General features: G+C 32.6%; 1 long non-coding RNA gene across 3 annotated transcripts; it reads left to right on the forward strand.

The window, feature by feature from the left end:
- Window positions 1-13860: 13860 nt before the first annotated feature.
- LOC141703477 (uncharacterized) lies at window positions 13861-15287 on the forward strand. Of its 3 annotated transcripts, none has more exons than XR_012567558.1 (7): window positions 13861-14071; window positions 14210-14281; window positions 14360-14431; window positions 14594-14665; window positions 14736-14807; window positions 15110-15181; window positions 15258-15287. It is a non-coding gene; the product is annotated as an uncharacterized LOC141703477 (long non-coding RNA). The 3 variants fall into 3 exon arrangements; XR_012567559.1 differs by having other exon boundaries at window positions 13861-14049; XR_012567557.1 differs by lacking the exon at window positions 13861-14071 and having other exon boundaries at window positions 14108-14281.
- Window positions 15288-16506: the final 1219 nt, after the last annotated feature.

Genomic DNA, 16506 nt, shown 5'->3' on the forward strand with positions numbered 1-16506 from the left:
CACGAGGTGATCATTGACAAACACCATCGAGATTTATCAAAATTTCAGATTTATGAAGCCAAGGAAACACCAATTGGCATAAAATAGTTGTTTCATGTTGTATAACACAAATTCAGTTTTGGCTTCATTTTTATTTGAATAAGAAATATGATTAAAAGGTTTATGAAAGCATTTGTACTATACCATCTTGTGATAGATCTACATATTGAACTCTTTATGCAACCTTATGTACATGATTCAACTCTCAATGCAACCACAGAAGCAACATTGCATATAATGTTTGTGACATTATTTATGCAACCACTTATGTAACTCTCAATGCAACCTCTCCATAAACTCTAAGTCTAATAAAAAAGCATGCATGATAAACAACCTAATGTGACAGATTTTGATATTAAACATATTATACAACCTTATACACATGATATTCAACCTAGATTGCAACCACATATGCAATTACAAAATGTTTAAAATTTAATATGTAAATATTATGAAACTCAATGTTCAACATAAAATGTTTGGATTGTAGGGTTTAGGGTTAAATTAAAAATTATAAAATCTATGTACGTTATATCAGTCTTATAAAAGTTTCTAAAACCCAGTAGGGGATTATTGAACTCTAAATATTAAAAAACTATTAAATTAGGGTCCAAGATGAATTATAATTTGGTTCTAAATTTGATTTAAGATTCATCTGAAATTGCTCTTGGTCATATTACTTACATCGAAGATTTTGGTGTATTCAATAGTTAGGTTGTGCATTTTCTAAAACTTATTTCAAACTAGTTCACTAACTTACGGTTGCGACAGTATCATTGAGAGATCCTATGAGCAACTATGAGCAACTAAGCAACTGCATATACAACTCAAATAAATCTCAAATTCAACTAGAAACCTTATCTGCAACTACATTTGTAACTCAAAGAAATCCAAAATTCAACTACCGGTGCAACTCATATAAATACGAAACTATAAACCCATTATTCAACTACAAATACAACTCAAAGAAATCTCAACTAGATACCTCAATTACATTTGCAACTCAAAGAAATCTCAAATGCAACACATTTCATATTATGTTGTTATAAAAAGCAACATACAATGTTATTTGTAACTTTTTATGAAACTACTTATGCAATCCTAAATATAACATGTTTAATGCAACCTTATATACATGTTTTAAACCTAGAATTCAACAAATGCAACTATAAAAAACAAGATTATAATATCTAATATAACCATTATGTAACTCTAAATGTAATCTCACCATAACTGTAAATTAACCTTATAGAAATAATTTAAACCTAGATTTCAACCACTATGCAAATTTAAAAATTAAAAATTTATCTAATACATAAATTATGTAACTTTAGATGTAACCGCAAATGTTACAGTCTTACTCAAGCTTCTAAAACCCAATTATGGAATTGGTGAACCTCTAAACAATTACTCAAATGTTATTGTGATCAGTGTTGAGATACTTGGGGTATGTATGATCAGACATAAAAATAGCATTGATGAAAAAACATAACTTAAAGATGCTAACTAATTGCTCTGACGAGGCCATTGGTTATGATTTTGATGATGATCATTATCATAGGTACTTTAACTAATCCCGTGTGCTTACTTATCAGTTACCGCATTGCATATCATTTTATTGTTTTAATACTTGGAACAATCAACTACTAATTATGGTTTTACCTATTTGACACTCTTGTTCATGGGAGATTACTGTATCAGAATCTGAAACGTGACCCTCTTCTAAGGAATCTTTTGCATAACATAACTTGTTATTGTGATCAGTGTTGAGATACTTGGCATAAACTGAAGTATCTCTTATCCAAAGGTAAAGATGAAGGTTGTATTTGCAACCATACCTACAACTGCTAGCAACCATATATGCAACCACAAAGGCAAATTTGAAAAAAATGTTGAAAATTACATTTAGTTGCAAAATAAGTTGCAAGTGGTTGCAAATGATGGAAAATAAGTGCGCCTGCAGGGCCAATACTAATATCACAAAAGTAACCATGAAATCAACTAAAATCAGAGCAAAAATCGCCTGAACGCAACCAAAATCCATCCTCTTCAATCTTCCTCTTTCCACTTCCCGTCAATACCAAACCTCTTCTCCACTTTTTATCATCTCAAACATGCTCAAAGCATCTTCAAACCTCCTAACCTGAAAATACCCGATAACCATTGCATTCCAAAAAAAACATTTCACCTTTATACTCTCAGTCACTTTACTCACATCATCCATCAACTCACACTTTGCATTCATATCCACAATAGCATTCTCCACAAACACATCATGAGAAAGCCCACTCCGAAGCGCATACCCGTGAACCTCCTTCCCTCTCCTCCACACTTTCTCAACCCCACAAGCAGGAAGAACATTAACAAGTCTAACCGCATCCACCCTCACACCAAACTCCCCCTTCTCCCCACCTCTCAAACAACCTCAACACTCCTTAACATCCCCCACTCTACACGTACACAGCCACAATCGAATTCCACGAAACAACATCCTCAACCCCTATATGACACATATCATCAAATACCTTCCGCGCATCCCTCAAAACCCCACTCTTAAAATACATCATCGTAAGCACATTACAAACAAACACATTACACTCCACAAACCCTTTCTTAACCACAACCCATGAACGCAAAATCCCAAAACCCATCCCCCTAATCTTAAAGTCTGCACATAAATCACTAAGAACAAGGTTGTGCTGATTGAATTGTGAATTACGAGAATCAATAAACTAGAATAGTTCAGAATTTAATTGAGAACAAGTTGAATATAAGAACCTGTATGTATATTTGTGTGTGTGGAGAGGAGAGCACCAGAGAGAGAACACGAGTGAGAGAGAGAACATGAGAGAGAAAAACAGAGTAGGGACATGATCATTATAGTTGCTGCAGTAACATAGTGTTTTGCAAGTATTCACTGTAATTTTGTTGTATTTATCTGTCCCAGGAAGACATGACAATGCGTTTCCAACCGCCTCCAAGGCGACCGCCCACCAGAGTGGACCTGAGACTAATTCTTCATGGAATTCTTAAGCTAGCTTTTACATCCTCAGTATAAGTTTCTTGTTCTTTTGTTGTTGGATTAATAGTGATGTTAAGGATTCTATGTAATGATGTCTCTGCCAATGTAATTGATGTGCTTGCTTTATTTTGAATTATATGCAGCACTGTTAATTTCTGGGATGAATGTATTCATGTTCCACCATGCTATTGACTGCATATAATATTTCCATGACTCTATGTCTCACACTACTTTTCGGAAAATTTTGATCTGTGGACTGTGGATTAGAGAGATCATGGAATTTATAGCAATCTCTAGCCAAAACATGCCCAAACAAATACACGTTTCCAAAGGCATCCAATTTTCCAATTCTGATCTCCCACCAGGCACCAACTTAGTGTCAGTAGTACAGCCACTATCAATACATCAGGCCCAGAAGGCCTGAAACGTGTATACATATGCGTTCATGTGCTATGGCGGATCCACCTTTAAAATTTGGAGGTCGTAGAATTTTGTGAAAAAATCGGTGATGGTACGGTTAAACCTCACTTTTAGACTCTCTAATTCTTCACTTTTTGTAGCATTACGCTCAATTACCGATAATTTGAGATTTTTAAATTGTCTTTAACATTGTGAACTCTGTCATGTTGTATCAGTAGAAAAAGTTCTTAAATTTATATAACATTATCGAATTTGTAGGCAATATATAGGGAAATCTACTTCAGTGAGCAAACCTAGAGAACTAGGATCATATCCATTAGGTTTTAAAAGATTAGATCGTTCACATTTAAATTGTTGCCTTGACAAAAGTTTTCAACTTGAAACATGATAGAGTTATTAAATGAAAGCAGTAGTAGATATACTGAATCAAGAGATTACATGAAATTTAAGATGAAAATTATCTAAACAGGTAGAAATATGAAACTGCAAAAGCTAAATGAAAGTTTAAATAACACCACAAATTACAACAATGTTGGAATAGAAAACCTAAAAGTATTTCAAAAGCAAAAAACTCCTAATGTAGGAAAAATATACTACACTACTTAAGAGAACCCTAAACAAACATTGTTTTGTGTAGTTGGTTCCCTTGTTTTACTTTTTGTTTGTCTAATTCACTTCATCGAGCTTCTCTGCATGTAGTCGTCGAAATCTTCCCCTGGTAATGAAGCAAAAAGCGATACTAGTGATTCGAGCTCACCTTCGTCCATCAATGGAATAGTCGCTGATGATTGATTGTTCCCGTTTGCAGTGCCAGGTTGATAATCGGGCACAGGAACATTGTGGATAACTCCTTCTGCAAACGGGATTGGTTGATCAGTCTCACCAGGAAGCATTGGAATATTAGGATTATTCTGATTTATAACATGTTGAGTTAACAAGACAAAAAAAAAGCAAAACAAAGAAAATCAATTAAAGTGTGTAATTAATGGTAGCGTATGCGTGATTGTCAAAGAATGGTGATGATTTGCTATGATCAAAGACCAAGTACATTAGGAGATGTGCGAGATGGAGCAATGGACAGATTGCAGGGGCCAAAGGGGTTACCATCACTGCCATTACCTTTAGAATCGAAGAAGGTATGTGCTTTCAGTTACGCAAAAAAGGCCTCGTGTTTAGTGGATGGGTGTTTGGAAGACCTCAATAAGTGCAGGGAGTACCATAGGCGCCACAGGGTTTGCGAGGGTCACTCAAAGATCCCTGTTCTGATAAGTAAAGGCAGAGAGCAAAGGTACTGCCAGCAATGCAGCAGGTGAGGCTTTCTGAGTCTGAATCAAGCCATATCTCTGCTCCGGTGTCAGTTCTTTTATGATATCTTTCATTCTATTTTGTTCAAAACACGTGGATTGTTTCGATTAGTTCTCTACTAATTATAATAACATGTGGATGAATGCTAGAGAGGATATATAGGTTGCACGTTATCTTGCTATAATCTTAAACTTTTCTCTGGAATAGAAGTAATGCCAATAATTATGAAAATACTAACACGAGATGGATCTTCCAAAGAACAAGGCTGCTCGCAACTTTTAACTACAAAAACCAGTAAAACTAATCAAAAATGCCTAAATATGCATCCCTTCTATACTCTTATCAGGTCTTACTTTCTTCATTCGCTCATTTATTTTCTGTTAGTGTTCGGTTCTAACCGTGTTCCCTATTAGCCTAGCAATGAACACCACACTCGACATAATCACTAATAACCGAGTTTTACTTTATCAACTGCTGCAGATTCCATTCTCTTGGGAGTTTGATGATGTGAAGAGAAGTTGCAGAAAACGTCTTGTTTGTCACAACCGCCATCGACGAAAACCTCAACCAGAATCATTGTACATGAGGTCCAGACTTTATCACCTTCTGCAAATAAAATATTCGCCTCATAGTGAAAAAGAAAATTGGGTTTGAGAGTTATTAAATGAAAGCAGAGTAGTAGATATACTGAATCAAGAGATTACATGAAATTTAAGATGAAAATTATCTAAACAGGTAGAAATATGAAACTGCAAAAGCTAAATGAAAGTTTAAATAACACCACCAATTACAACAATGTTGGAATAGAAAACCTAAAAGTATTTCAAAAGCAAAAAACTCCTAGGCTTAATGACCTTTTGACCCTAAAGTATTCAGCCTCAAAAGTATGAAGTCATACATTTTAACCCCTGTTGTATTAGGTATCGTTCCTTTTAGCCATTTTCGGAGATAAAACGACATATCGGCCAATATCGGAGGGTAAAAACGTCTTTTACTAAGAAAAAATGTTAAAATGTATGAAGACCGATACTATAGAGGTCAAAGGATATGACTACATCCTACCCAGAAAACTAAATAGTGGGATCAAACGAATGCATATTAGTCCTAATGCCATTCTTTTGGCCGTTTACCTGAGAAAAAGTATATGCACTATAACTACGCCAAGAATGTCATTTGTATACGACAATCATCGCTACATTCGTTGAATATAAGTTCTACATCGGCTTTATTCTTTCTGCAATTCTTCCTTCTCCTAAAGTGGGCTGCTGCTACACATTTGCATACCTTAATCTGCTTGTATTGTGTTGTTGATTAGTATTAAACAGTGCTTATACAGAACAAGGGGAATCTTTTCTTTGACAAAGTAAAGGCATTGTTTTCACTTTTCATCATTGCATAGGTGTGAATAGTTGTAATTAGTTAAAGCGTCGACTTGTTGAAGAGAAATTCATAATAACGCAGTATTATCCTTATTTTTGTAGGGAGCTTGTTTCCGAGTCAGAACTCAGAAGTCAGAACTTCATGAAATCTAAAGCACATACAGGAGTACCATGATCAAATGATTGTGCTGTTTCGACTTTAATGGAACCGTAGATTAAATTTTTAATCGATGTTTTGGCAGTTCTTTATTTCTCATAACCTTACGGATAAAAACACTTACCCCTACAATGCCTTTATACTACTATGTAACTAATTTTGTTCAACGAGTCTGAACTCAGAACCTTCTGTAGCCGAAACGAGTTGAACTTAGTTGGAAACAGATAGGTAGGAATTTCAGTGCTGTATGCTTTTGAAATGCAGAGAGAAAGGAAAGGATATGGTCCTAATTATTCCTAAAGAGCATCTAATACAAGCTCTAGACAAGCAGACTTGTGAAATGCAGAATGTAAGAAAAGCACTACCCTCCAAAGAGAAACCGTGTAAACCTTACATGGAAAATCCTTTTTATACTTTGCCTCCTTCAATGGAGGAAAGTAAATCAAACAAGATCGGGTCACATACTTTTAGCTCTCAGTCATTTAGAAATTCTCTTGAGACAACATTTGTCAAGAATAGAGGTTATCCAGATAAAATCAATCTCTTGATAAAAGTTTGAAATAATGCCCCTGAAGAGACAATATACTTCACAAAAGAAAGTAGCAAACCTAATGCAAAGTGTGGGGGAATAACTCTTGCAAGCCTTCGCAAAGATTAGATTGTTCGCATTTAAATTGTTGCCTTGCTGATGTCCTTGACAAAAGCTTTCAACTTGAAACAGGATAGAGTTATTAAATGAAAGCAGAGTAGTAGATATACCGAATCAAGAGATTACATGAAATTTAAGATGAAAATTATGTAAACAGGTAGAAATATGAAACTGCAAAAGCTAAATGAAAGTTTAAATAACACCACCAATTACAACAATGTTGGAATAGAAAACCTAAAAGTATTTCAAAAGCAAAAAACTCCTAATGTAGGAAAAAGATACTGCACTACTTAAGAGAACCCTAAACAAACATTGTTTTGTGTAGTTGGTTCCCTTGTTTTACTTTCTTGTTTGTCAAATTCACTTCATCGAGCTTCTCTGCATGTAGTCGTCGAAATCTTCCCCTGGTAATGAAGCAAAAGCGAAACTAGTGATTCGAGCTCACCTTCATCCATCAATGGAATAGTCGCTGATGATTGATTGTTCCCGATTACAGTCTCAGGTTGATAATCCGGTGCAGGAACATTGTGGATAACTCCTTCTGCAACCGGGATTGGTTGATCAGTCTCTCCAGGAAGCATTAAAATATTAGGATTATTCTGATTGATAACATGTTGAGGATTTGCTGCTTGCGAATAATTGCTGTCATCGACAATCCAAGGCTCGTGATCAATGTTGGGAAGTACTCCTTGCTGATCAACAGGTAGTATCTGATTAAATTCTCCCATGGGCATTGAAAAATCAGTATCAATCCAAGGGCCGTGATCGATGTTGGGAACTCCTTGTGCAACTGGTAGTATCTGATTAACTTCACCCCCAGGCATCGAAGAATAAGTATCAATCCAAGGCTCATGATCAAGGTAGGGAACTCCTTCTGCAACAGGTAGTATCTGATCAAATTCACCCATAGGCATTGTAAAATCAATATCATCAATCCAAGACTCGTCATCAATGTTGGGAACTCCTTCTGCAACAGGTAGTATCTGATTAAATTCACCCATAGGCATTGAAAAATCAGCATCGAACCAAGGCTCGTGATCAGTGTTGGGAACTCCTTGTGCAACCGGGACTATCTGATTAACTTCGCCCACATGCATCGGAGAATAAGTATCAATAATGTTGGGAACTCGTTGTGAATCTGTTAGTATCTGATTAACTTCGCCCATAAGCACTGAAGAATCAGTATCATATTGATTAGATGATTCCAGTAGATTAACAGAGTACTCGCTGGCATTATCATCACCTCGCTTAATAATCTCGCATATCGCATAGTCTTGAACTGATTCTGGTAAACCAAGTTTTTTCGAAAATTTATCATCCAGAGTATACTCATACATGCACCACTTATCATCACTCTCACCATTACTACTCACCTTCTTGTCGATTTTGTACGTAAAAGCTCCTCTGCTTCCAAGAACCTCATTACTCTTCTTGTCCTTAATCTTTTTATTACTCTGACCAACCCAAGTGCACGACCAGCTCTCCTCGAAACACGCTTACCGTTCTTGGACAACTTAGTGAACACGTAAATAGTCTTCTTCTTGCCGGATGATGCTGACTGCCAGAAGAGATCATCGTCTCTGAAAACTTCGCATTGCGTCGAGGCTCCGTAAACATCAGCTTGTTTGATGATACGATCGCAGGGGAGTGGTTGTTTTTGGATCATAGGGATGAGATATTGGAGCAAGACTTCGTGTGGTGAAGGCGCAAAGCGAAACCCTACCTTTAGTCCTTGCAAATGTCACATTCCTCTCTGTCCATCGTGAGTCTGTGACAATTCTCTAATGTTGTATGATTCAAAATTATTAATGTTTATATAGTACGTGAGCTGGGTTTATGGGCTGGGTTTAAGACTTCTATTTGGATTCTTATTTAATTTAATCACAATTTGTTTATTTGTAATAAATCTTAGTTATTCGCTGTTAGTCCTAGTGTCGTTCTAGTGCCGTTGGTATAATATCACCTGTGCCAAGTAAGCAACTACATGGAAAGTTGTTTACTTTTCTTAATTTCTCCGACAATAAATTAGGTGTGTTAACTATTATAGACTGACATTAATATTAACTATTAAATAAATTATTAATTAATGTTAAAATAAGAAAGAATACATACTTAGACAAAAAAATAAAGAAACACATACTTCAATAAAAAAAAAAAAAAAATACTTATGCAATGAGTCGTAATATCAAATTTTAGATCAACTTTTATTTTATGCTCAATTGATGCTACTTGTAAATAGTACTTTCTTTTTTCATATAAAATTAAAAATCTTATAATTTTTTACAAAAACAAAATATAGGGAAAATCTTATTAATTAATGTTAAATTGAATAAAAATTATATGAACGACATCTTATAATATAAATTTAGTTACAATTAATTCATTTTATCAGGAAAAGCCTTATTGACAAGTAAATTATTTTTCCCAAAACTTAAAAACTGATAAACTAAATTATTGGTATAAATAATTTTGTCTACGAAACAATTTTTAACAAGTTCTTGTTTAGCGAGTTCATTCCTCACGTCTTATTCTTTTGGATAAAATCGCTACACTGTCATAACTAATAAAAATTTACAAAAAGATCTAAGTGTCCATATTAAATCGGTACACTGTCATAACTAATAAAAATTTGGATAAAATCCCCCTTATATATATTTATATAAGAATATAATTCGATAGTTTTTTTAAATGTATATAACTTTGAAAAGAAATATTTCAAATTGAAACATATAGTATTATTGTTATTTTTATGTGTGTTTACAAATAAATTATTTTTTAATTAAACGATAAGTTTTATCCTGGTTCAAAAGTATGTGAATCATAATTAATTTAATTTAAATTATTTTATCCTCAGACCCATTATATGATCAAATTCAACTAATAATATTTAATTTGATTTTAATTTAGTTTAAACCCAGATAAATATAGACTTTTGTTTAACTCATATGAATAGTACATATTATTTTGTATAAATTGGTTGAATTTTATTTTGATTTTAATATTATTTTACCGCGGATGGGTTGTATAATTTTTTAGTCCGATGAATAGTTTAAGTTATTTTATTTTAACCAGGTGCTATTATTTCGATTGACGGAATACAGTCTTTTTTCAATATTCGACACGATTTTAAAGTGAATATAAAGTATAATTTTATTATTTATTTTTGATTTTTTTATTAAACTTTAAACAAAAATTTTTATTCGGAACAAAAAAAAGTTTTAAAAACTGTTTACGGATCTATAATTTAAAGGAGTCTTAAAATGTGTGTCAAGCCCCCGTCCTCCAATATATACTACTAGGGGGACATAATGAGTATAATTTTTTAGCTAAGTAGTCATTATTTTATTTTAAACCGAAATCCATTGCACCGACTAAATTTAAGAAGTTATATTTAGTTTGTTTTAAATTTATATTAATCACGTCCAATAGTATAATTTTTTTTATTCAGAATAAATAACATATATTATTTTGTCTTATTCCAATGTCATTACACCTATGAACGAACTGTCTCTTTAAGTTTTGAGAAAATATCATGAATAACATAAATAAAAAAAACAATCCCGTATATTATAAACTCAAGTATTATATAAACTCAAATACGGTACCGATAACCGACTACCAAATTTTTATGTTTCGCCATGCAATGCACGAACATTTTACTTTTTATTTAACAATTGTTCATTAATTTAAAATAGTAAAAAAATTATATTAAATTTTAAACAAACAAAAAAATTACTGAGTTTCATTTGATTTTATTTCGGCTCTATCTTGAGTTTTGTACATCAGATTTTTACGATATACAGCTCATGCGAATCTCACGAATTAATGTTTAATTCAGTGATGGTTTATAAATTTTGTTCAACAAATATGATCTAGAATTTGAAGAAAATAGTAATTACGAATTTTGCATTATTATTATATTCAGTTTAGAATACCTACTTATTTTTTATTTAAATCATTGAAAGGGTAGGATATTCTATTTAATATAAAATACCTACTTATCGTTGGTTATAAAATTTTCATTTATTTTAAATCTAACGGTCATGATCAATTTTTTTAAAGATATAACGATCCATAATAAACTGATAGTAAATGGACAATAACTATCAAAAATCTGGATAAGATCCATTTTATGCATATCATATAATAAGGACCTATGTTTTACATTATTATACATTCTTTTTGTCGAATATACATTATTATCCATGATTCTAAAGATTCCCGATTTTATCGATTAATTCTCGAAAAGGCACGATACCGATTCGATTTTTGAAATCCGATTAATATTTATGTATTTTTCTTAATCGGTAATATAGAATTTTAATTAAACATAAATAATGATAATTATATATGATAAATGTGTATTAACTTATAAATTACTACTAAAATAAGGATATTAAAACTAAATATAATTTAAAATATAAAGTGCATCTGATTAATCCCAGATCTCCGATAAATTCTAATCGGTACCTCGACCGATATCTTTCGATTACCGAATTTTATAACATTGATATTATATTAGTTTTGCAACAATGTAGTTTAGTGACAATTTTTAAGAGATATTTTGTTAGATATTTTTGAATAAATACTTTTTAATAAAAATAAATTTCTTATATATTTTTCTCAATTATAATATTAAATATTTCTTATTAATAATTTTTATATTAATATTTCAGTTTCATATCTTGAGCTTTTAATCATATTTATATATTAATTTAATAGGCCAATAAATAATATACGTTTTTATTGTTTTTGTTCAAATATTGTGTGGAAGATACTTGAGTTGTTGAGTAGAAGAGATTTACAAATCATATTTTGATATGTTCATATAGACTTCTCTTTCTTTCATTTTCCTGTTTTTAATTATATTTTTAGGGGATTTTTCATAAATATACTAAAAAAAGAAAAGTTTTGCAAAAATAATTACAGTTTTTAAAAGTATTTGCAAATCTACGTTAATAAACAATTTATATTGCACAAATACGACAACAATACAAGAAGATAAAAAATTAGAAAATTGGACTTCCTCCGTACACTTCGTTCCACAATTTCTTCATCATCAACAATCTGCAACTTTCTTTTTCGTCAACAAACATCATAGATTTTTCGATTATGTACATATTCATAGAGAGACAAACATAAAAATCAATTGATAATTTATCTGGACTTCATCATTGATATCGAAAGTCAAACTATTTCTTCAAATTTATTCAAATCGTAGAAAGGTAACTTCTAATTACTGATTTTATATGAAAATTGTAGATATACTTGTTTTGTATTATGAAAGGATTATGAAGTTTATTGTTGAGTTTGAGCAATTGATTATTTTAGTTGTATAAGAGGTTTTTGATTTTCAATATGATTGAGTTATTAAGTTGCATACATTTGAATAATGTAACAAATTTCTTTAATTAGATTATGTTTTTAAGTGTCTAAGCTAAATGATGTTTCATTTTAGCTTTTTTTTGTTGCGATTGATGTGTCTAGAAAAGTAGTTATTCAGTTCTTAAATAAGTTGCATAATTTTAAAAAGAAAGTGTAAAAGTAATTCATTAATTTATGGTTGCGAAAGGATCATCTAGATGCCCTTGTAATTTACGAGGTTCAGGTTTCAATTTTATTGTTAAAGGATTTGTGAATTCAGTCGTTAGGTTGCACTACAAGAAAACTGTCAATAGACATCACACATTAGACATCGGTTAGGTTTGCCACTGATGTTAAAAGAATTTATAATATCACCCCGTGTTTTTATGATGTCTATGTTGTTTTAAAACATCGGTTCTTTTAAAACTGGTGTCTAAAGTTCCAAAAAAAAATTCACTCCCCGCCCACTTTATTTTTGTTTCCGCCTTAGCCAAATAAATTTCCCCCCTTAGCAAATATTCTTCCCCCCTTTTTGTTTTTCCCCACGAGACACATAAGCTCTCTCTCTCATCCGACTCTCTCGCCCCGACTCTCTCACCCCACCATCATCATCTCCACCACTCACCACCCCCACTCACCAACATCACCGCCGCTCTGCTCACCACCATCATCTCCACCACTCACCACCATCATCTCCACCATCTCTCTCCATTTTTCTATGCTAAGCTCGTAAGAGGATAAGCTTGAATTATGATCTTCTCTACTTGGTTATCATTTTAGAAACTCGAATTGGTAAGTGAATTTACTATGTTATTTTGAAATAGGATATTCTCTGTGAGTAGTTTTCAATTGGGGTTTTTTAAAATCGAAACCCTGAATTTTTAATTTTGGTTTTTTTTTTAAATTGTAACCCTAATTTACTTATTTGAATATGTTTAATAGAATTGACGTTGCCGGAGATGATATTAGTATTAGTACATCACTCTGCCTCTTGTTATTTATCTGTTGCTTCAAATTTTATATCTGATGATGAGCTTTAGATTTACTAGAATAATTTTGATTGGTTGCATAAAAAAAACTACATATGTATGTGATAGTTAAAGTACATGTGAAAGAAAACTGATACAATCTATGATCTTTTGTTTATTTTAGTTTTATATTATGACCTTTTACTTGCCTTTTAGTTTGGATCTAGAGGAATGAACATCTAAAAGCTTGTTTGTGCTCGTCTGCTGGATCTTTCCTGTAAAATGTTGTCACTGATTAATGATTTATCACATATTTATGTTCGAAATAGCTCATGTTGCTTTAATTTTGTGAAAAGTTGAAACAGATGTATGTGCCATGCTCTGTAGTTGACAAAACAAAAATTTTGTTGAACACTATGACCTGGTTTAGTTTTGGTTGAGTCTTGTATGTGTCTAAAAATAACATGTTGTTAGTTAAAACTTAAATATGGATACTACTTTCAGTATTTTGATTTCTGTATTATTGTAGCAATGATTCTGTATTGGCTGCTAAGAACTTGATGCTTATTAACAGGATTCGCGGGGATGAATGATGTGGGAAACTTCAGATCTTATAATAAGACTAATACATGATTAAGCTCCCCAATGAATAGGTTTGGTGATCATGTGAATTTCTCATCTGGGCCTTCTTCTCACTCGAGGTTCATGCCTCTGAGTCCTCGGAGGAACCATTCCCAGAGCTTTTGGTCAGCTTCGCGTTGTCTTTCTGTATGGTTTTGTTGTGTTGCTTGTTAATTTCTTGTCTGCATTTTTTTGTGCAGTGTAGTGAACTAAACATATCTTTAAATTAAGCTTCCTAGCATGACCTCTTAGAGTTGTAGTAAATTAGAACTCTCCTTTCTGCAGATCCCTTTTGGGGAATCGTATCCAAGGTTCGATTCCTCAGGAACTAGCCAACATCGCTACTCTTCAGGAGCTGTAAGTGAAAATGTGATCTATATGACTTGGATTTCAAGTATAACCTTTGGTTGACTTAATCTGAGCTGAACTTTTCAGGTTTTTGGAAGATAATCTACTTGAAGGGCCTATTCCTCGAAACTTTGGAAGTTTGATTGGCTTGAGGAGATTGTAAGAATTATAATTACATGCCTAAAGGGTTCTTCATGGAGGGCTTTTATTTATTACATAATGTGTTCACATTTTTATCATAATTAAAACATAATTACATATGCTTTAACACTTCTATCATTATTTATCTATTGATGGAAATCTTGCAAACAATCTTCACAGCGTTGTTTCTGCAAATAAATTAAATGGAACAATACCAGAAACATTTGGCAACCTGAGGAATCTAGAGGATTTGTAAGTACTACTTCATCTATATGTATATTTCTAAGTTTAACAGAGTCTTAAAATTATCTACTCCTTGCAGTAGGATAGATGGGAATGATTTCTCTGGGAAGATACCCGATTTCATTGGAAACTGGACAAATATGACAAGACTGTGAGTAATTTTGGTCGATTATGCTTCAGTTTGGTTCTACTTGGTTGTTAGTACATATTCTAGAAACTACGGTTACATATACCTCTCAATAAACTTCAAATTTTGTGCAGGGACTTGCAGGGAATAGGACTGGAGGGTCCAATTCCTTTGAGCATCTCCCGTCTGAGAAATCTAATAGAACTGTAAGAACTGCTCAAATATCTAGCCAATGTTTAATACCTTCATGACTTTCTATCATTGTAGTTGATTTTTGGTTTGGACTTTTGAGATCAGTTGATTACTTCTGTGCTTTCTGTTGATAGGAGGATATCTGATCTGACTGGAAGAAAATCGACTATCCCAGATTTAAAAGATATGCAATCCTTGCATGTGCTGTAAGTCGTACATAAATTTTGTCTGATGCAGATGTGTTTCCCTGAAAAAATTAGTTAACATTTCTTTCTTTTGCAGGATATTAAGAAATTGCTTGATCAATGGTGCAATTCCAGAATACTTTGGAGTACTTGGTCAACTAAAAACCCTGTAAGCTAACTTTTATTATTGCTCAATCCGGAACTAATTTCTGGTAATGGAGTTCCTCACAATGTATGTCTGTGCATGCGCGTGTGAGGGATTACAATGTACTATATATGTTTTCACAGATGCATTAGTCGATACAAGCACACAACAGAGACCTATATTTTTAAGTATTACTATGTAGAATTCATTAGCACATTCAGAGACTCTCCTTATAATAATTTAGTTACACTATTCTATCTATGCATATAAAGAAGAACATTATAAATTATGAGGGTACTTCTGGATTTTCAAAAGTATTGTTCTACTTTTACAGTTAGGTCCTAAAAATTAGCTTTATATGCTTGTGTAGCGTGTGATGTGCCATGTTGAATGCAAAAACCTGCAGAAACATGTATGCTAGGAAATATATCAAAATTTAATCATTTTGAGTTTTATTTTATTTGTTTGCAGAGATCTGAGCTTTAATCGGTTGACTGGCCAAATACCAGATTCAATGGCGCTCTTAAACGACCTTAGTATACAATATCTGTATGTGAATTTATTTCAAATACTTATTATAAGAAATTATTACCTTCCAGGAACACATGCAACTAACTCGGATAGCTGGACTTGCATAATTTATCTTCTTTCCTATACATGTTTACTTTAGCCTCTATGTAATTTGCAAAATAATGTACTCAGAAGTGTGACACCAACTTGTAATCGAATGTAGGTATCTGAATCACAATTCATTGACTGGAGAGATACCAAGTTGGATTTCTGGCAGCAAAGAAAATTTGTTAGTTCTTTACACAGCTTTCAGTTCAATATATCATCTAGATTTAGAGAAACCACATGCCAGGATGGATCATTATTAAGTTCCATTTATCGTATTCACAAATTTCATAATTGTATTGGCTGCAGTGATGTATCTTACAACAATTTTTCACGGATAGCTGAATATAACTGCCAGCCATCTAATGTGTAGGTTTCTTCCTGCTTCATATACTCTATAAACTAAATATCAATATTTTTTTAAATTCCTTTTGTATCTTTTACAAGAATCTTGTATCCAGCATGTCATCTTCAAATAACAATTCGTAAGTTTCTATAGATATGATATCTACTAGTTTTTTATAAGCACGCCATGAACTAGCTTAGTTTATTTTGTAGAGTTGCTTGGTGCTTAAAGAAAGATCTT

This window comes from Apium graveolens, unplaced genomic scaffold (assembly GCF_009905375.1).
Source record: "Apium graveolens cultivar Ventura unplaced genomic scaffold, ASM990537v1 ctg6690, whole genome shotgun sequence".
Lineage (NCBI taxonomy): Eukaryota > Viridiplantae > Streptophyta > Magnoliopsida > Apiales > Apiaceae > Apium > Apium graveolens.